General features: G+C 43.4%; 1 pseudogene across 1 annotated transcript; it reads right to left on the bottom strand.

Annotated features, from left to right (window-relative positions):
• Positions 1–8445: 8445 nt before the first annotated feature.
• LOC147985975 (uncharacterized) lies at positions 8446–19327 on the bottom strand (annotated as a pseudogene). Its single transcript, XR_015616964.1, has 2 exons — positions 18647–19327; positions 8446–17325 (listed from the first exon to the last, which is right to left on the bottom strand). The product of XR_015616964.1 is annotated as an uncharacterized LOC147985975 (transcript).
• Positions 19328–20758: the final 1431 nt, after the last annotated feature.

Genomic DNA, 20758 nt, shown 5'->3' with positions numbered 1-20758 from the left:
AGACTACAGAAGTTGCGGATTTGCAACACAAGATTGATGAGGCAGATAATGATATCGCGCTTATCAACAAGCGACTTGACAAGGCACAAGGTATGTTTTTTGGGGTAGTCATACTATGCATGTGTTTACGATATAAGTATGATGCGAAATATTGTGTAATAAGATGTATATATCTGCAGATGGTGCTGCCGCAGTCGAGATCCTTTGAGCTGAGCTAGCCCGGGCCAAGGAACATGCCTGGATTAGTAATGCAGCTTCTGAAAAGGCATCTGCCGAGTTAAAGGCCGAACAAGCTGCTCGGTACCAATACGAGGAGAAGATATCCTCGGTGACGCTTGAACTAAAGGAGGCCGCTAGCCGCTGTGGATTTCTCGAGAGGGATAGTAAAGCCAAAACGGCTGATCTTGACAAGGCCTTACAAGAGGCAAGAGAAGCCAGTCCGAATCTTGAGCGGCCTGGGAGGAGATCCGGCAAGCTGGGGAGATCACGGTTGGTAAGCCCTTTTTATTACTAACTCAGTTCGGTGATCCGAATTATGCCCCACTTAATCAAGTGTGGAGTTCTCCAGATGCTTTATTGGATTTGCCGAAGAGTGCTTCCGATGTGGCACAGTTTTACCAAGCGCAAGAAGGGTACGCAACGGAGAAGCTTTTCTGGTCGCAATTTGGTGCGTCAAAGCGCCCATTGTTGCTAAGCGAACAGATGACGCAATGGGCAGAACTGCACCGAATATCTGGCGCTGCCATGAAAGATGCCGTACTCCGGCTGTGGCCGACCGAGCCAATTCCGAATAGTTATTTTGGTTTGGTGCGGCGACTTGCTGACATGGTGCCGCGTATCGACGCCATTAAGCGATCAGCATGCATTGAAGGTGCACATATGGCCTTTGCCCATGTGAAAACATACTGGGCGAAGATGTAGGCCATCGATGTTGCAGCGAAGAGTCCACCCAAGGGCAAGGACCATCACGTGCCAGAGCATTATTTTGAAGATGTCTTAGAGGCTGCCCGGCTGATAGAGGGTTAGTGCTCGAAAGATATGATATTCGAGTGAGATGTATTGACATTGTGAAAGACAATATTATTAAATATTAAAGTTTATTGAAGAGTTGCTTAAAAGCTTTGAATCCTCCTGTGTGGCCATTTTTTATATAATCTGAAAGATTTCCAGTCATCGGTTTCAGCCCCCTCGTAGGAAATACGGGGGTGTTCGGAAAAGCAATTGATAACCCAACGTCTTTGTCGGTGTACAAAAGTAGGGGCTCTTCTTTTGACCCCTTTACTTGTGCACGGGCAGTCAGAGTCGCGCGCCACGGCCACACTTAGTAGGGCAGAGGAGGGAAGCTGGAGAGAAGCTGAAGCACGAGACAACCAAGGCAACGCCAAGGCCAGAAACACTGAAGAACAAAGGAGCAAGGTGGACTCCCCTGGCAAGACCCTTGCCGGGACAACCTCCGCGGCCCCGGCAAGAGCCTTGCCAGGGCAACTTGCCCAACACCAGCAGAGCGAGCCACCGTTGAGCCCGCAGGCTCCAACCCAACCAACTACATTGGAACCAAGGCTCGGGAGGCGCCTCTATGGTGGCATGCAAATCTTCGTCAAGATCATAAACATGTGAGATCAGATGAGGACCAGAAGACGGCGACCCTCGGCAGGATCCTAGCCGAGGAAATCCACAAGACCCCCGGCAAGACCCTTGCCGGGGATGACTGCAATGCCACGGTAAGACCCTTGCCACCCCCCGGCAAGACCCTTGCCGAGGGCATCAGCAGGGCCACTACCAGGCCCGCGCCAGCCTAGACTCCACCACCGTCCCCAAGCAGCTGCTTGCTCAACCAGCTGGGCAGGCACCTGTGTGGTGACGGGTGGCCTATACACCGACTCAGCAAGCACCTGCATGGCGTCATGCGACCCTTCATGAAGGCTCCACCACCGTGCCAGCCCAGCAGCCAGCCAATGTGGCGCCGTGATGCCTCATCAGCTCGAACGCGTATCGAGGCCAGGCGGCGACGGCTGGGACGTGCTTCCCTGGCGTCCCCGATAAAGCAAGGGGGGCACATCGGCAGCGCATTAAATGCATTTGTCCGACGGTCCCAGAGGATAGGCTTATCGACTGTAGACCTTTCAACCTCTTGTGTGCCATTGTGGCAACCCCTTTTTCCTATAAAAGGAGGCCCGAGGCGACCAGGAGAGGGATTCGGCTCTTTTGGGCAAGTTGCACCCCGTAGCTAGCTCAAGAACACAAGAACACTGAAATACATCCACCAAAGCAGGACTAGGGTATTACGCATCTTCGCGGCCAGAACCTGGGTAAACGATCCGTGTGCTTCCTGTCAGACCCGCTCTTTGCACAACCTCGCGCTCGCCAACCGTAGAAGGGATCCCAGTGACCCCATAGGTGTCGTTTCCACCGAAAGTCTTGGTCCAAAAAGGAGGTGTCAATGTGGTGAACTAGGCAATCGGACTATAGGGCGTTAACACTTTCACTTAGCCATAGGAGTTTTATGGTGGATCTATGATATAGACCTTGTTGTGTACGCGGTTATCCCAATGAGGTGCGTTACATGTACGACCCGAAAGAAGGTCCTTCGTGTAATACGGGGGAATCGCAAAAGATCCCGTTAAGTCGTCGAGCGATTGACCAGCTCTCGCCGCATCATGACAGTCAATTTTTGGCTTTCTCTACTGAGGTGTTTGACCAGGTGAACCGGAAACACAATTGCAGTAGTTCTCCCTTTACTACCCTATCCGATAGAGCGGAACGTAAGGTAGCAAGCACAGGAGCCGGGCAACCCAACTATTGACCCAAGGCATGATTCGGAGCTGATGCATATAAGGCCGAACTTGCGACGCCAAAGTATGCTATGAAGCTGTTCAGACTTTGTTGGCAACTCATTTTGTTCCTATGTCAAGCCCCTGGCAAGGTATGCCGGGTGGGTGTGTGAAACAACCAAAAGGAGCAAAATTCGGTTCTTTATAGAAAAGTGAATACTGGATATGGAGTATATTCACTAGAACCTAACTGACATGCCAATTGTCATTTTATAGATAATAACGGCACAACCCCGGCTATTTGACATGCCCGGGGTCGGCGGCTGAGGAAACAGGCACTTTACAGGCTCGAAAAATAGGGAGTGCGGTCTACAAAAGTTATTTTGGACCTCCTATCGCACGTTTGCGCCGCCTTTCCTCGGTGGAGGGGCTCCTTAATAGGAGTAGCCTTTGGGTGAATTTATGAACCCGGACTCTGGTACAGTCCATGAGATGACGGGCCTTTGCGCTACCTGTGGCGAAGGATGATGGAAAAAGAAAGAGTAATAAAAAAGGGAAAAAGGAAGTAGTTTATGGGAGTACATGTAGACCCGTCCGTGTTGTGCTTCCGCCGATGCCCAGGCTATTTGAACTGTGTAGTTATGTATGCGCGGTACAGATTTCGCAGGTATATGAGGCAGACAGCGGAAGCCGAACTGCTAGTCCTGCTCCAAACTTGGTCGATCCTGTTGAATGGAGACCGGTGGCTTAATGGCCAACAAGCTATGCGGTTTAATGAGACCGCTTTGTACTTTGGCTGAGGTTGTCGTAGTGTGATCCTCAGTCTGGAGGGAGTGTTTCTCCTGCTCCCCTATAGAGTTCTGTGTCACATGTACCATGTTCACTATTTTCACTTCGGGGGGAAATTGCTTCTGACCCCCGGTATTTGGTTGGTGAGCCTCTTCGTCGTCGCTATCGCCGGGCGGCCTCCTCCCCTTGTGTTCGGCGTTGAGCTTGCCGGCCTGCTTGAAGACCCAACAACTTCTATTGGTATGATTAGCTGGTTTGTCGGGGTGGCCATGAATCTGGCAGGGCCGGTCCAATATCTTGTCCAAATTGGATGGTCTATCTCTGTTTGCCTTGAATGGCTTCTTTTGTTGACCGGATTTGGGGCCGCTGAATCCGGCGTTAACAACTATGTCATGCGTTCTTTCGTTATCATTGCGGCGTTTGTATTTACTGCGTCATGGTTTGCCATTGCTGTCCCAGACTTCGGAAGTGCTCGGATCGCTGGCGCTATTGCTTCTACGAGCGAGCCAGCTATCTTCTCCCGCACAAAAATGGGTCATCAGAGCGGTAAGGGCTAGCATGGATTTTGGTTTTTCTTGACCGAGGTGGCGAGCGAGCCACTCGTCCCGGACGCTGTGTTTGAAGGCCGCTAGGGCTTCCGCGTCCGGACAATCGACGATTTGGTTCTTTTTAACTAAGAACCTAGTCCAGAGCTTCTTGGCTGACTCTCCGGGTTGCTGGACAATGTGAATTAAGTCACCGACATCTGGTGGCCGGACATATGTACCTTGGAAGTTGTCAAGGAAGGCCTCTTCCAAGTCCTCCCAGCTGCCAATAGAATTTTTGGGCAGACTGTTTAGCCAGTGCCGAGATGGCCCTTTGAGTTTTAAAGGGAGGTATTTGATGGTGTGGAGGTCATCGCCACGAGCCATATTAATGCGGAGAATAAAGTCCTCGATCCACACCGCGGGGTCAGTTGTTCCATCGTATGATTCGATATTTACGAGTTTAAACCCTTCTAGGAATTCGTGATCCATTACTTTGTCAGTGAAGCAAATAGGGTGTGCGGCGCCTCTATATCGGGCTGCATCACGACATAGCTCCGATGGAGTCCGTCTGTGGTGTTCGGCTCATGCATGACTAGGCTTGTCACGTCCGAATAGATAGCCGTCGATAGGTGTCGAGGTACGTCCTCGTGATCCGTAGATCGATCTGGTATGCCCTGCTCTGTTGTTCAGGTCCTGCTGGAGGTCATATGTGTGACCACAAGCTATTTTATCTTTGCCTTTATAATGAGACGGGCCGGTCTCGTGTTCGGCTTGAGTTGCCACTGTATCCCGACCACGTGGTAATCGGTCAGCCCCATTGCGTGGTGATGGTATGGGCTCCAGCGCCTCATCATCGAACGGTGGTAGCGATTTGCGCTTCGAGTAACTTTTGGCTCGGCGCTTAAGGCCGTATTCTTTGGCTGCTAGGACATCAGTCCATCTATCATTTAGCAGATCTTGATCAGCTTGAAGTTGTTGCTGCTTCTTTTCCAGGCTTCTTGCAGTGGCCATTAGCTGGCACTTGAAGCGCTCCTGCTCGAGAGGTTCTTCAGGCACAATGAAATCCTCGTTGCCGAGGCTCACCTCATCCTCGGAGAGCGGAAGATAATTACTGTCCTCCGAGTCTTCGTTTATGGCCTGTTCGTCGGGGCTAACTTTCCGATATTCCCATTCTTCTTGTACGGATATTGTTTCAACGGGGTCTTCATTATCGTCGATACCGTCAGGAGTATTATCTTCTCCTGTGCCGGTATTGCTATCTTGTGCATGACGTGACTTGGAGCGGCGCCACTGACGTTGGCGATTAGGCTGTGTCCCAGGAGGTTTGTCTTCGACTGAATCTTTTTTGTCGTCGTCGTTAGATTCTTTAGGCATATCCACCATGTATACATAGTATGAAGAAGTGTCCGTCCAGCGTCTGGTAAACGGCGGGTTTTGGCCATGCTCCTCCTCTGCATCGTCGTCCATACCGTCGATGTCTTCGGAGCCGTAATCGAGCATGTTTGTTAAGTCTTCGACAATGGCTATAAAGTGGGTGGCGGGTGGGGAGCAAAATTTCCCAACATCAGCTTCTAGTTCGAAATGGATATAGTTCGGCTATGAATCCCCCGCTAAGGATATATTTTTTAATGAGTTCAGCACATCGCCCATAGGTGAGTGTCGGAAGATGTCAGCGGCGCTGAATTCGGCGATCGATGACCGATCATGCTCGACATGCATGGACACACATAGTTCGGAACTTATAACCAGAAACGAGTCTGGGGTTCCGGTGACACAGGCATTACCGGAAGTCAGGTCCGTGTGCGCTCCAATGTCGTGGAGTTTGCGGCTTCCGTGGCGGGGTTGAGTTTTCTATCCTCGGATGGCGCGACCTGCTCCGGATCTAAGGCCAGAGCGGTTACAGGTGCAATTTCCTGTGTATGACCCGATGAGAGATCTAAGTCATGTTCATCGAGGTGATGGGGAGCGACTGCTGTGGTCTCGAATCCGTCGAAGATCAAGTCTCCGCGGATATCAGCGACGTAGTTCAAGCTCCCGAAGCTGACCTGACGGCCAGGGGTGTAGCTGTCCATCTGCTCCAGATGGCCAAGTGAGTTGGCCCGCAGTGCGAAGCCGCTGAACACAAAGATCTGTCCAAGGAGGAAGTCTTCCCCTTGGAAAACATCATTGTAGATGATTGAAGGAGCCATCAAACCTTTTGAGGATGGCATAGTGGAACTCTCAATGAAAGCACCAATGTCGGTGTCAAAACCGGCGGATCTCGGGTAGGGGGTCCCGAACTATGCGTCTAAGGTCGATGGTAATAGGAGACAGAGGACACAATGTTTACCCAAGTTCGGGCCCTCTCTATGGAGGTAATACCCTACTTCCTGCTTGATTGATCTTGATGAATATGAGTATTACAAGAGTTGATCTACCACGAGATCATAATAGCTAAACCCTAGAAGTCTAGCCTGTATGACTATGCTTATGATTTTATACCTATCCGGACTAAGCCTTCCGGTTTATATAGACACTGGAGGGGACTAGGGTTGTAAAAGGTCGGTTATAGAGAAAGGAATCTTCATATTGGGTCGCCAAGCTTGCCTTCCATGCCAAGGAGAGTCCCGTCCGGACATAGGAGAGAGTCTTCGGTCTTGTTTCTTCACAGCCCATTAGTCCGGCCCATGTCCAACAGGCTGGACGCCCGAGGACCCCTTTGTCCATGACTCCCTCAACTGGTTCAGTTGCTCTTGTTCGTAACATGAAACAGAAGCTATGGAGTAAAAGGAGATTAGCTAAGGGCAAGGTGACGATGAGTGTTGGAAGTGTCTCCAAGGTTGGTATGATCACCATCGACATGCTCGTAATACCTTCGGGATTAGTAATGAACCTAAATAATTGTTATTTGGTGCCTGCATTGAGCATGAACATTATATTTGGATCTTGTTTATTGCGAGACAATTATTCATTTAAGTCGGAGAATAATGGTTGTTATATTTCTATGAGTAATATCTTTCATGGTCATGCACCCCTTGTGAATGGTTTATTCTTGTTGAATGGCAATCGTAGTGATACACATATTCATATATTGATGCCAAAAAATGCAAAGTTAATGATGATAGTACCACACATTTGTGGCACTGCCGCTTAGGTCATATTGGTGTAAAGCGCATGAAGAAACTCCATGATGATGGACTTTTGGAATCTCTTCATTATGAATCACTTGAGACATGTGAACCATGCCTTATGGGCAAGATGACTAAAACCCCGTTTTCCGGAACAATGGAGCGGGCTATTGACTTATTGGGAATAATACATACTGATGTATGTGATCTAATAAGTATTGAAGCACATGGTGGATATCATTATTATCATACCTTTACAGATGATTTGAGTAGTTACAGGTATATTTACTTGATGAAACACAAGTCTGAAATTTTTGAAAAGTTCAAGCAATTTCAGAGTGAAGTTGAAGATCATCATGACAAGAAGATAAAATGTCTATGATATGATCGTGGAGGTGAATATTTTGAGTTACGAGTTTGGTATGCATTTAAGACAATGTGGAATTATTTCACAGCTCATGCCACACGGAACACCACAGCGTAATGGTGTATCCAAATGTCGTAATCATACTCTATTGGATATGGTGCGTTCTATGATGTATCTTACCGATTTGTGATGACCCACAAGTATATGGGATCAATTTTAGCTCTTTTCGATAAGTAAGAGTGTCGAACCCAATGAGGAGCAGAAGGAAATGACAAGTGGTTTTCAGCAAGGTAATGTTTGCAAGTGCTGAAATTGTAAGTAGCAGAGTAGTTTGATAGCAAGGTAATTTGTAAAGAGCAAGTAACGATAGTAGTAACAAAAGTGCATCAAGGTAGCCCAATCCTGTTGAGTCAAAGGATAGGACAAAATGGTCTCTTATGATAAGAAAAGCGTTCTTGAGGGTACACGGGAATTTCATCTAGCCACTTTCATCATGTTGGCTTAGTTCATGTTCGGTACTTGGATAATTTGATATGTGGGTGGACCGGTGCTTAGGTGATGTTCTTACTTGAAAAAACCTCCTACTTATGATTAACCCTCCCGCAAGAATCAGCAACTACGAGAAAAGTATTAAGAATAAATTCTAACCATAGCATTAAACTTTTGGATCCAATCTGTCCCTTACGGAATAGCGCATAAACTGGGGTTTAAGCTTCTGTCACTCTCGCAACCCATCATCTAATTGCTACTCCACAATGCATTCCCTTAGGCCCAAATATGATGAAGTATCATGTAGTCGATCTTCACATGACACCACTAATGGAATCACAACATACATACTATCAAAATATCAAACACATATCAAGTTCACATGATTACTTGCAACATGATTTCTCCCATGACCTCAAGAACAAAAGTAACTACTCACAAATGATAAGCATGCTCATGATCAGAGGGGTATTAAATAGCATATTGGATCTGAGCATATAATCTTCCACCAAATAAACCATATAGTAATCAACTACAAGATGTAATCAACACTACTAGTCACCCACAAGCACCAATCTATAGTTCTGGTAACAAGATTGAACACAAGAGATGAACTAGGGTTTGAGAGGAGATGGTGTTGTTGAAGATGTTGATGGAGATTGCCCTCCCCAAGATGGGAGAGTTGTTGGTCATGATGATGACGATGATTTCCCCGTCTTGGAGGGAAGTTCCCCCAGTGGAATCGCTCCGCCAGAGGGCAAAAGTGCTTCTGCCCAAGTTCCGCCTCGAGGCGGCAGCGCTCCATCCCGAAAGTCTTCTCCTTTTTTTATAGATCAAAATGACTTATATACCAGAAGATGGGCACCGGAGGTGGGCCTGGGTGAGCACAACCCACCAGGGCGCACCTGGGCTCCCTAGCGCGCCCACGTGGGTTGTGCCCACTTGGTGGGCCCCCTATGGTAGTTATTTGCTCCAATATTCCTCAAATATTCCATAAAAAATCTTCGTGATGTTTCATCTTGTTTGGAGTTGTGCAGAATAGGTAGCCTGATGTAGCTTTTCCAGGTCCAGATTCAGCTGCCGGAATTCTCACTCTTTGTGTATACCTTGCATATTATGATAGAAAAGGCATTAGAATTACTCCAAAAATCATTATTATGGATAAAAACATTATAAATAACAGTAAGAGAACATGTTGCAGAATGGACGTATCAACTCCCCCAAGCTTAGACCTCGCGTGTCCTCAAGCGAAAACCGAAATCGAAAAACATGTCCACATGCTTTGAGAGATAGTTGTCGATAAAAACAAAATACGGACATAGAAGCATCGTGTTGATTACTATAACAACAAAAAAATTAAACATAAGACTTTTATCATAGAACTTCTATCATATACTTCTCATGAATAAGTAACAATTCATCACACAATCGAAGTATGAAGCAAAAACTTTATTAGAAACCAACAAACTATGTTCTCAGTCAACTTTGCAACTACAATTCATCATCTTTTCAGGAAGGGTCACATGTCAGAGCCTTTAGGAAAGTCCACATACTCAACCATCATATAGTCTTCTATGATTGCTAACACTCACCGCGTACACATGATCAAAACGTTTCAACCGGGCACATAGAAAGATAGGGGCTTATAGTTTTTCCTCCCAACGTATTCACTTCAAGGGCGATGTCAACAATAATAACTCATGCTATCTATATTCAGCTGGACATATGTGCCTAGATCTTTCCTCACCACATGATGCTTGCCAAAGGAGAAAAATAGAAGGAATAGAAGGAAACCTTTGACTATTTGCATAGAAGTAAATACATAAAAGTAAAAGATAAGACCTTCGCAGAGGGAAGCAGAGGTTTCCATGCACTTATTTGTTTGTATGATCAACCCCTTAGTGCAAAAGAACGTCATGTTACATTGCCCCTTATGATAGCGACCTTTATTATGCAGTCTGTCGCTTTTATTCTTCACCATCACAAGTTCGTGGAACGCTCAATTTTCTCTTACACTAAATGATCTTACACATTTGGAAGCAATTTTTATTGCCTTGTTGCACCAATGAAAACTTACTTGAGGGATCTTGCTCAATCCCTAGGTAGGTATGGTGGACACTTGAAAATAGGATTTGGGTTTAAGGGTTTTTGGATGCACAAGTAGTATCTCTACTTAGTGCAGAATTTTTGGCTAGCAAAGATAGGGGGCAAGCACCACATGTTAAAGGATCTATGACAATATGACTTCTATGTGAATATAAACAAACATAAACCATTAATTTGTCATCCTTGTCCAACGTGAACAATTTTGGCATATAATATTTTGATGAGGGCTCACAATCACAAAAGATTTCTATGATAGTATATTTATATGTGAATTTTCTCTTACCTTATTAATTATTTCATGAGTTGCATCATTGACTAATGCTATGTTTGTCAATCTCTAATAAAATTTTCTACTTATACTTTTCCTTATGTGGTGTCATCACCAACCATAAGATTAGTATATGATCTTGTCTTTATTTATTTCCTTTCTTTTATTTATTTCCTTTATCTTTTCCTTTCTTTATTTCTTTTCTTTATTTCCAACATGAAAGTAAAGAAAGCTAAAACTCAAACTAAACTTCATTATATAACTTGCACACGATTACACAGATAGATCACTAAGCAAACTCTCAAAGAAGAAATGATCAAACTAAACTTTTATTCATCTAAGGCAAAAGATCGAACTAAAATAAGTAAAGGCAAAAAGATAGTGGGACGATATGATACCGGGGCACCTCCCCCAAGCTTGGCGGAAGCCAAGGGGAGTTCCCATACCCGATACTCAGTTCTCTTTTGGTGGTGATGGTGAAGATATTTGTGCCTTCAACTTTTTCATATTATAGTTGAGGAGAGCAACTTCCTCTTTCAAATCGTCGACTTCCAGCTCCAGCTTCAAGATCTTGTCACATAAATCTCCTTTGCTTTTCTGTGAGAAACAAAGAGGAATAGATCGGTTTTAGACCGGTTAGCTCTCTTAGGGAGACTTGACTTCTTGAACTCTACGTGCATATCCCCAGGTTGAGGTAGAGGGACATCCTCCTCCTCCGAGCTTGAATCATCGATCCTCATCAAGTGAGCATCCTCCTCGTAATCAGTAGTTCGACCATAAGGAGATAGCTCCCCATAGGTCTTTGGGTCAGCAATGAGATGTGAGACATAGCTCTCTCCGTCGGAGTCTTGGGACGACATATTTCCAACACTACGTAGAAAACAACAAGAAAAGAAAATAGAGGATTTCTCTGTGATACGGCGATCAATAGGTTCGGGAAGTATATATAGATTTTTTATCTTGGAGGACAAGCATACAGGAGAAAAATGGAGTCTGGAAGGTGTCCCAAGTGGGCACAACCCACCTGGGAGCACCAGGCTTGCTCGAAGCTTCTTTATTTCTGAATTTTCTAAATATTCCAAAACTGACAAAAAATATTTTTGTGGATTTTTCAGAGCCCGTTTAATTACCATATCACGTACCTCCTTATTTTCATGATTCTGGAGTGTCCCGGGAGGACTCGTTTATGTGTTCTTTCGGTGTCAAAGTTTGGATAATATCACTTTCAACGTTAATGGGTGTACCTGAGATATAATGCTTTATTTGTTGCCCATTGACAACCTTCGGGTTAGTACCTTCGGAATTATTTATTTTGATGGCTCCAGACCGATAAACCTCCTCGATAACGTAGGGGCCTTCCCATTTTGAGAGGAGTTTTCCTGCAAAGAATCTGAAACGAGAGTTGTACAAAAGAACAAATTATCAGAATTTAAACTCACGCTTTTGGATTCTTTTGTCATGCCATCTTTTCTTTTTCTTTGAATAATTTTGCATTTTCATAAGCTTGGGTTCTCCATTCGTCTAAAGAACTAATATCAAATAACCTCTTTTCACCAGCAAGTTTGAAATCATAGTTGAGCTCTTTGATGGCCCAGTATGCTTTATGTTCTAACTCAAGAGGCAAATGACAAGCTTTTCCATAAACCATTTTATATGGACACATACCCATAGGATTTTTATAAGCTGTTCTATAAGCCCAAAGTGCATCATCTAATTTCTTAGACCAATTCTTCCTGGACCTATTAACAGTCTCTTGCAAAATTAATTTTATTTCCCTATTGCTAAGTTCAACTTTCCCACTAGACCGAGGATGATAAGGTGATGCAATTCTATGGTTAACATCATACTTGGCAAGCATTTTACAAAAAGCACCATGAATAAAGTGTGAACCACCATCATTCATTAAATATCTAGGGACTCCAAACCTTGGGAAAATAACTTCCTTAAGCATTTTAATAGAGGTGTTGTGATCAACACTACTGGTTGGAATAGCTTCTACCCATTTAGTAACATAATCAATAGCAACCAAAACATGTGTATACCCATTAGAGGAAGGAAAAGGTCCCATGTAATCAAATCCCCAAACATCAAGTGGTCCAACAACAAGTGGATAATTCATAGGAATTTCTTGACGCTTACCGATATGACCTATTCTTTGACATTCATCACAAGATAAGACGAACTTACGGGCATCCTTGAAGAGAGTAGGCCAATAAAATCCAGATTGCAATACCTTGTGAGTAGTTCTATCTCCAGCATGATGCCCTTCATAGGCTTCGGAGTGACATTTCCATAGGATTTGTCCCTGCTCATGCTCAGGTACACAACATCTAATAATACCATCTACTCCTTTATAAAGATGTGGGTCATACCAAAAGTAATGTCTTAAATCGTAGAAGAATTTTTTTCTTTTATTAGTATGTAAAACTAGGTGGTAAATATTTAGCAACAATGTAATTAGCATAATCAGCATACCAAGGAGTATTATGAGCAACATTTATTGCGGCTAACTGCTCATCAGGAAAACTATCATCAATAGGTAGTGGGTCATCAAGCAAATTTTTGAGCCTAGACAAATTATCAGCTACTGGATTTCAGCTCCTTTTCTATCAATGATATGTAAATCAAATTCTTGTAACAGGAGAACCCATCGTATAAGTCTAGGTTTAGCATCCTTCTTCTCGATAATATATTTAATAGCAACATGGTCTGTGTGAACAGTTACTTTGGAATCAACAATATAAGGTCTAAATTTATCACAAGCAAACACCACTGCTAATAATTCTTTTTCAGCAGTAGCATAATTTCGTTGAGCACTGTCTAGAGTGTTACTAGCATAATGAATAACATTCAGTTTCTTATCAACTCTTTGTCCTAGAACAGGACCAACAGCATAATCACTAGCATCACACATAATTTCAAAAGGCAAGTTCCAGTCAGGTGGTTGAAAATTAGGTGCAGAAAATAAGGCTTTCGTGAGTGTTTCAAAGCCTTCTAGACAATCACGATAAAAAACAAAAGGAATATCCTTTTGCAAAAGATTCGTGAGAGGCTTAGAAATTTTAGAGAAGTCTTTAATAAATCTCCTATAGAAACCAACATGACCTAAGAAACTACAAATACCTTTTATATCTTTAGGACATGGCATTTTCTCAATAGCATCAACCTTAGCTTGGTCCACTTCAATACCTCTTTTAGAAATTTTATGACCCAAGACAATGCCTTCATTAACCATAAGTGACACTTCTCCCAATTCAAGACAAGATTTGTTTGTTCACATCTCTGCAAAACTCGCTCAAGATTGCTTAAACAATCATCAAAAGACTTCCCATAAATGGAGAAGTCATCCATGAAAACCTCAACAATCTTTTCACAAAAGTCAAAGAATATAGCAGTCATGCATCTTTGAAAGGTAGCAGGTGCATTACATAAATCGAAAGGCATATGTCTATAAGCATAGGTTCCAAAGGGATAAGTAAAAGTGGTCTTTTCCTGATCAGGTTGAGAAACAGGTATTTGTTAAAAACCAGAATATCCATCAAGGAAGCAAAAGTGTCTGTGCTTAGATAATCTTTCAAGCATTTGATCAATAAAAGGCAGAGGGTAATGATCTTTTCTAGTTGCTTTATTTAATTTTCTAAAATCAATTACCATTCTATAGCCTGTAACAATTCTTTGTGGAATAAGTTCATTCTTATCATTAGGAACAATAGTTATACCTCCCTTCTTAGGGACACAATGAACAAGACTTACCCATCTACTATCAGCTATAGGATAAGTTGTACCTGCTTCCAGAAGCTTTAAGATTTTCGTTCTTACCACTTCTTTCATCTTCGGATTTACCGACGTTGGTGATCAACAACGGGTTTAGCATCAGGTTCCATATTAATTTTGTGCTGACATAGAGTGGTACTAATGCCCTTTAAATCATCAAGAGTATATCCCATAGAAGCTCGGTGCTTCCTTAGAACTTTCAATAATCTTTCTTCTTCATGTTCTGAAAGGTTTGCACTAATAATAGCAGGATATATCTTCTTTTCATCAAGATAAGCATATTTCAAAGTGTCTGGCAATTGTTTTAATTCAAACATAGGATCACCTTTAGGTGGAGGAGGACCCCCTAGAGTTTCAATAGGCAAGTTGTGTTTAAGTAGAGGACGTTGTTCAAAGAAAATCTTATCTATTTCATTCCTTTCGTGCATATGTAAATAATTTTCATGGTCTAGCAAATATTGTTCTAAAGGATCAGTAGGTGGTACAGCAATAGAAGCAAGACCAATTAATTCATCCTTACTAGGCAATTCTTTTTATGAAGCTTTCTACTAAACTTGGAAAAATTAAATTCATGAGACTCATCACCAAAACTAACACCGACAGTTTGTTTCTCACAATCTATTCTAGCATTAGCGGTGTTCAAGAAAGGTACGCCAAAGATAATGGGACAAAGTCATATTGTGGGGAACCAAGAACAAGAAAATCAGTACGGTATTTTATTTTCCCACACAAGACTTCAACATCTCTAACAATCCCAATATGTGATATAGTGTCTCTATTAGCAAGTTTAATAGTAACATCTATGTCTTCTATCTCTGCGGGTGCTATGTCATTCATAATTTCTTGATATAAGGTGTAAGGAATAGCACTCACACTAGCACCTATGTCACATAAACCATGATAACAGTGATCTCCTATTTTAATTGAGACAATAGGCATGCCAACAACATGTCTATGTTTATCCTTTTTATCAGGTTTTGCAATTCTAGCAGCTTCTTCACAGAAGTAAATAACATGGCCATCCATATCTTCTTCCAAGAGATCTTTAACCATAGCAATACTAGGTTCTACTTTGATTTGTTCATCAGGTTTAGGTGTTCTAATATAGCTTTTGTTAACCATAGTTGAAACTTTAGCATGTTCCTTCATCCTAATCGGGAAAGGTGGTTTCTCAATATAAGTAGAAGGAACAATTGGATCAACATTGTAAAGCATAGTTTCTTCTTTAACTGGTACCAGTTATTTGATTTCTTATTTAATAGGTGGGTGATATTTAAACCACTTCTCTTTAGGGAGATCAACATGAGTAGCAATGATTCACAAAAGGAGGCTACTATCTCAGAGTCAAGTCCATATTTAGTGCTAAACTTTTGAAAAGCATTGGTATCCATAAAAGATTTAACACAATCATACTTAAGTTTAATACCTGACTCTTTACCTTTGACGAGTTCCCAATCTTCAGAGTTGTGTTTAATTCTTTTAAAAAGATCCCATCGGAATTCAATAGTCTTCTTCATAAAAGAACCAGCACAAGAAGTATCAAGCATGGTTTGATCATTACGAGAAAGCCGAGCATAAAAGTTCTGGATAATAATTTCTCTTGAGAGCTCATGATTGGGGCATGGATATAACACTTACTTAAGCCTCCCCCAAGCTAGAGTGATACTTTCTCCTTCACGAGGCCAAAAATTATATATATAATTCCGATCATGATGAACTAGATGCATAGGATAATTTTTTTGGTGGAACTCCAATTTTAATCGATTCCAATTCCAGGATCCAATATCATCGCATAGCCTATACCATGCCAATGATTTTCCTTCAAATATAAAGGGAAAACCTTCTTTATAACTTCATCTCCGGGTGAACATGCAAGCATGAACAATCCACAAATTTGTTCTACATATATCAAGTGCATATCAGGATGTTCGGTTCTATCTCCTGCACAAGGATTAGCTACCAGTTGTTCTATCATACCCGAAGGAATTTCATATTCAATATTTTCAGTAGGTGCAGAAGGTTGAGGGGTAACTAATTGTGGTTCCGGTCGAGGTGAAGATACCCCGAACAAACCCCTCAAAGGATTGTTTTCTATAGTAGAAAGTGACAATAAATTTCAGCACACTATATAAATGTTTCCTTACCAAATTCCACTTACCAAAGGCGCTTCACTCCCCGACAACGGTGCCAGAAAATAGCTTCGATGACCCACAAGTATATGGGATCAATTGTAGCTCTTTTCGATAAGTAAGAGTGTTGAACCAAATGAGGATCAGAAGGAAATGACAAGTGGTTTTTAGCAAGGTAATGTCTGCAAGTGCTGAAATTGTCAGTAGCAAAGTAGTTTGATAGCAAGGTAATTTGTAACGAGCTAGTAACGATAGTAGTAACAAAAGTGCAGCAAGGTAGCCCAATCCTTTTGAGGCAAAGGAAAGGCCAAAACGGTCTCTTATGATAAGCAAAGCGTTCTTGAGGGTACACGGGAATTTCATCTAGTCACTTTCATCATGTTGGCTTAATTCGTGTTCGGTTCTTTGATAATTTGATATGTGGGTGGATCGGTGCTTAGGTGCTGTTCTTACTTGAACAAACCTCCTACTTATGATTAACCCTCCCGCAAGCATAGGCAACTACGAGAAAAGTATTAAGAATAAATTCTAACCATAGCATTAATCTTTTGGATCCAATCGGTCCCTTGCGGAGTAGCGCATAAACTGGGGTTTAACCTTCTGTCACTCTCGCAACCCATCATCTAATTGCTACTCCACAATGAATTCCCTTAGGCCCAAATATGATGAAGTATCATGTAGTCGATGTTCACATGACACCACTAATGGAATCACAACATACATACTATCAAAATATCGAACACATATCCAGTTCACATGATTACTTGCAACATGATTTCTCCCATGACCTCAAGAACAAAAGTAACTACTCACAAATGATGATCATGCTCATGATCAGAGGGGTATTAAATAGCATATTGGATCTGAACGTATAATATTCCACCAAAAATTTCCGTGAAGTTTCAGCTTGTTTGGAGTTGTGTGCAGAATAGGGAGCCTGTCGTACCTTTTCCAGGTCCAGATTTCCAGCTGTCGGAATTCTCCCTCTTTGTGTATACCTTGCATATTGTGAGAGAAAGGGCATTATAATTACTCCAAAAAGCATTATTATGGATAAAAAATAATAAATAACAGTAAGAAAACTTGATGCAAAATGGACGTATCAATCTGCCACTATCGTTTTGGGGTTATGCATTAGAGACGTCTGCATTCACTTTAAATAGGGCACCGTCTAAATTCGTTGAGACGACACACTATAAATTATGGTTTGCAATAAACCTAAGTTGTCATTTCTTAAAGTTTGGGGATGTGATGCTTATGTCAAGAGGCTTCAGCCTGATCAGCTCGAACCCAAAGAGGAGAAATGAATCTTCATAGGATACCCTAAAGAGACCATTGGGTATACCTTCTATCACAGATCTGAGGGCAAGATTTTTGTTGCTAAGAATGGGTCCTTTCTAGAGAAGGAGTTTATCTCGAAAGAAGTGAGTGGGAGGAAAGTAGAACTTGATGAGGTAATTGTACCTTCTCTCGAATTGGAAAGTAGCACATCATAGAAAGCAGTTCTCGTGATGCCTACACCAACCGAAGAGGAAGCTAATGATTATGATCATGAAACTTCAAATCAAGTTACTACTGACTTCTTAGGTCGACCAGGACACGTTTCGCACCAGAATGGTACAATAATCCCGTCCTGGAAGTCATGTTGTTAAACAATGGTGAACCTACAAACTATGAAGATGCACCGATGAGCCTGGATTCCGACAAATGGCTTGAGGCCATGAAATCCAAGATAGGATCCATGAATCTCTCCCTAATAATAAAGCACAGATTGAGTCTCCGGGTTCACCGTCGCGCTCTTTTTCAAAATAGTCCCTGTGCTTTTTTGAAATTAAGCCCGCAGTCCCTTTTTAAATGGGAATATGAGAAAACGCTTGGTTTTCGCAAAAAAGTCCCTATAGTTTGGGAAATTCAACCCGCAGTCCTTTAAAAAAGGCCTCACGCACGATCCCCTTCATCCCTCCCCAACACACGAGCGGGCGCACCCCCGGCGCCAGCGCCGGCACCGCCGCCTTCCTCACGTAGTGCGCGGACAAATTCCACGCCGGGAGTAGCGGTCTCCATCTCTCCAACTCCTCCCTCTCCCTCGAGCCTCGACCTCCCCGGCGGCACCGCCGCCTTCCTCGCGGAGTTCGCGGCCGAATTCCACACCGGGAGAAGCGGTCTCCATCTCTCCAGCTCCTCCCTCTCCCTCGAGCCTCGATTTCTCTGGCAGCCTTCCATCCGTCACATGTCCAGGAGACAGATGGGGATGACGTGTGGGCCTCCAACATTTGTGCTGGAATTGATGAAAGAGAAGAGCCTTGGCTCGAGCACAACCTGCATCCGGCGGAGGACACCACCAGCGACGCCTCTTTGGGACGAGGAGGGCGCGCGAGTGAGGATGCAGCAGGTCGTCGTCCTCCACATCGCCCAGCGCGCAGCTTCTCCCGGCGCGGAACTGTCGTCGCTGTTGCTGCTGGCCAGACACGCACAGCCGTGCACTCCTCATGGAGTCCTGCGGCGAAGGGAGACAGGAGAGGGAGAGTGCCCTGGCTGGCAAGGGGAGAAAGAATGGAGAGGAGTGAGTGGTGGTGGAGGAGCAAGGCCGTGAGGGGATGCACCTAGACCAGGCATGTGGCATCTCGCAGCCAACGCGAGCTGCGAGCAGAGGAAGACGCAAGAATGAGCGCCGTGGGATCGATCGGACCTCTGGGGCGTGGCGCAGGTGGCGAAGGCTGGGCAATCAGAATCGAGTAGGAGACGAGGCTGGCCGGATCAGAAGCACGGCGCCGGCGACTGGGGCGGACGGCCAGATTAGGCTAACGGCAGAGGAGCTCCAAGGCGCCCTCTAGGTTCATCGCCGTGTGCTGCCCTGGCTCTGGCTAGCCATCACGGCCCCGCGCACGTGCGTCTGCTTTGGCTGCGTTGGATGGAGAATAGGAAGAGAACCAGCGCTAGATAGAGGAGAAATGGCGATTTGGATAAGAGAAGCAGAGGGGTGGCGATGGGATAAGAGGCATGCAGTGTGCACTCGGTCGGTGCTTTTCTTTAATGAAATGAGATGAAATTGGTCGGTATGTACAGGCTAGAAGCTACTGGATTCATGCGTGCTAGCACCAATTTTTTTATTAGAAGAGCGCGACTATTACTTGATGTTTCTTTGTCTTTCAACTTTAGTAAAACTTTATACATAATATAAAGTTAAAACACTTATTTTGGGATGGAGAGAGTATACTAATTAAAAATGAGTGAAATATTGAAAAAAATAGCAAAGAAGATATTTGAAGCTCACCGGTACTTGCTACCCATCAAGATATTCCTCGGATGTCATCGATGTCGTCGGTGAGATAGGGAGGGAGAGAGCGAGGGTTGAAGAATAGGGAGAGTGCAACAACGATGCATCTTGCTCATGCCCTGTTTCGACCCACACGACAGCTAGGAAAGGGAGCACTACCCTACGTTGTAGCATTTGCCCCGCAACTCTGCGTACGCTAATCTTGATCCTCATCGAGGCCCAATGATAATGTACATGGAAGTGGTCATGTTGGTGGTCATCTTGGCGTGAAGAGTGTGCTCCACTGTTGGCGCAACGTGTCAACAAAAGAACGCCAAACATTGTAAATTCTTTACTTTCTAGCCATCATATTTTTAAGTGGGAAAGCATAAATATGAATTAATGTTAATAGGGATTATGAGATATATGAATTAATATATGATCTGTTCGAAATTGTTACAGGTATGTGAATGATGCAAAATTACTTTCGCGTCGAAGGAGTAGCCGCTGATCTAGCGGATCGATAAATGTTTAGATTTTTTAATTATTTTTACACAGGGTTGTTAAATAACAATATCTTATCACATAATTTAATTTCTTTAGAGCAAGTTGAAGAAATAGGTTTTATTAGTAGAGAAAAAGATTGCAAGCTTTTGAAATACAATGAGATCTTCATAAAGTGGATCCTTATGAGTCTTGAAACCAATTTAATTGAAAAATCTTATTATTCGTCATGACAAGCAACACTCAAATACCATATAAACTCTCAGATTTATTTTATACCCGTTGCAACGCACGGGCATTTTTGCTAGTGAGAACAAAGTATGGACTTTGGTGGACTTGCCCGTTGACCGACAAGCCATTGAGAATAAATGGATCTTTAAGAAGAAGACACGCGCTGATGGTAATGTCACCGTCTATGAAGCTCGATTGTCGCAAAAGGTTTTTGACAAACTCAAGGGGTTGACTACGATGAGATTTTCTCACCCGTAGCGATGTTTAAGTCTATTAGAATTATGTTAGCAATTGTTGCATTTTTCAATTATGAAATCTGGCAGATGGATGTGAAAACCGCTTTCCTTAAGGAAGAGTTGTATATGATGCAACCTAAAGTCTTTGTGGATCCTAAGGATGATAATAAGGGTATGCAAGCTCTAGCGATCCATCTATGGACT

Source organism: Triticum urartu, chromosome 2A (genome assembly GCF_056163025.1).
Source record: "Triticum urartu cultivar PI428250 chromosome 2A, HENAU_Tu73, whole genome shotgun sequence".
In the NCBI taxonomy this organism is placed as follows: Eukaryota; Viridiplantae; Streptophyta; class Magnoliopsida; order Poales; family Poaceae; genus Triticum; species Triticum urartu.
The sequence above is the reverse complement of the archived record's forward strand: the minus strand, read 5'-3'. Positions and strand labels throughout refer to the sequence as shown.